This window comes from Portunus trituberculatus, chromosome 45 (assembly GCF_017591435.1).
Source record: "Portunus trituberculatus isolate SZX2019 chromosome 45, ASM1759143v1, whole genome shotgun sequence".
In the NCBI taxonomy this organism is placed as follows: domain Eukaryota; kingdom Metazoa; phylum Arthropoda; class Malacostraca; order Decapoda; family Portunidae; genus Portunus; species Portunus trituberculatus.
Window position 1 is genome coordinate 11,200,817 of NC_059299.1, and position 2,179 is coordinate 11,202,995.

The window sequence follows — 2,179 nt, forward strand, 5'->3', positions numbered from 1 at the left end:
CTTGCATTAAACCAATCTTTCTTTCTTTCTCTTCTTTAGGTCTATATTTCGGAACATATTCCTCTGACCCCAGTTTTGTATATTTCCAAAAATAAGTTATATTTCTCTTGAACCGTTAATGAGTTTTCCATCTCCTCCCAGTTTACGTTTTAAAATAGTTCTTGAGATTCTCAATATCAGCCTTTCTGTAATTTAATCGGTCTCCTTTGTATGATTCATCTCTATCTTCCTTTCCTTCTTCTATATCCATTTCTAATATTACATGGTCACTCTTTCCCAATGGGCACTTGTATCTTATATCATCGTTAATTGGTATATCCCTTGTAAAACCTAGGTCTAATCTTGCCGGCTCATCGTTTCCTCTGAATCTTGTGTTTTCCTTTACTCTTTGGACCATCAAATTATCTATCATTAGGTTCAGGAATCTATCTCCCCAGGCATCTTCCCCCATACCACTTTCATAATTTTCCCAGTCTACTTCCTTACAGTTGAAATCTCCTACCAATATCACTTTTCTCCTTTCCTTAATGATTCTTGTAAGACTCCTTATTGTGTCATCTATCATGTCTCTATATTCTTGGTTAGTCCATGAGTTTATTTTTCGGCACATATAATTCCAATGATTGTTAACTCCTTATTAATATGTATCTTAATATACAGTATTTCTGATTTTCCTTCCCCAAACTCACTTGATTTACCACTATCTCCTTCCTTAACATCATCATGACTCCTCCTCCTTTACCCATCTGTCTCTCCATATATTATATTTTATCTATGTCTATTTTATTGCCTCATTTAACTTTGTTTCCACCAGGCATACAATATCTGGTTCTTCTTTCTTTATGTAATCTCTAATTCTAATTTATTAGATAAACCATCTATGTTGTATACATAATTTTTAATCTCTTGTTCTTATCATTTTTAGTTAAACTTGCTCCATTTTTTTTCTCTTCCTTCTCTTTTATATATACCATTTCCTTATCCTGTCTCCTATAATTCTCCAAAAATGCCTTCTTCTCCTCCTCTGACCTTTCATTTTTTTTCTTGCTTCTGCCACCAGTTCATTGTGTCTCTTCCTTTCCTCCTCATTTTGTTTATATATATATATATATATATATATATATATATATATATATATATATATATATATATATATATATATATATCTTGCAACCTTCTGTTTCTCTGAGTTTTGTTTTCTATATAGTACTTCTTCTGCTGCTGCTTGTGATTTTAGTAATATCTTAATTGGTCTCACTGTTCCTTCTTGATATGGTCCCATTCTATGGATTTCTTCTACTTCCTCTTCTAAGTTCTATTCGTCATTTAGATGTTTTAGTAGGTCTTTACTGATTTCATTTCCCTTTTCCTTCTTGGTCTATATTTAACATTTTTTTCTTTTAGTCCAAAATAATTACCTTTTTTTTTCCACAATTTCTCTTACTAAATTTTCTTTTCTTGAGGACTTTATCATTTTGTTTGTCATATTTCATCTTTTCTTTTAACTGTTCTTGAAATTTCCTGAAAATTTTGTCTTTCTTATCTTGGATTCTCCATTGTATTTTTAATCTCATCTTGTACTCTTCTTTATTAACTAGATCTTTCAGCTTTCTTTTCTTTCTCTTTTACCAAGTCCTTCTTCCATCAATTTCTTGTAGTTAGCTATTTCACTTTTAACCTTCATTTTCTTCTTACTAGTTTCATTTTCTTTCTTCCACTCTTTATCCTTTCTTCAATTTCTGGAGCTCTTTATCCTGTTCTTCATTCTCTTCATTCCCATACTTTCCTTTACAATTTATCTAATTTACGTCATAGTCAACACTTTATCAAATAGTGAAGTATCTCAGATCAAAGCCTCAATGCTCTTTAAATATTTATTGGCACAGCTTGAGTGAACTCAAAAAGGTTTGCTTTGTATCTACAATGTATACCTCTAACAAGAAAATGATGATCACAAATGATGCAGCACAAATCACTTGTTACATAAGGTTTAAATCTTTGAATCACTGATCACAGCATCAGTGACGTCACTGCAAAAAAAAAAAAAACTTAATGTTTTGCATTCTTGCCCAGCATACTGTGTTTAGAATTTTGGAGTTTGAATAAATGGTTATGTATTTGTATATGATTTTTTGTCCATTCTGTTAAATGTATAGATAATGAGGTTTCTGTGCTTCCT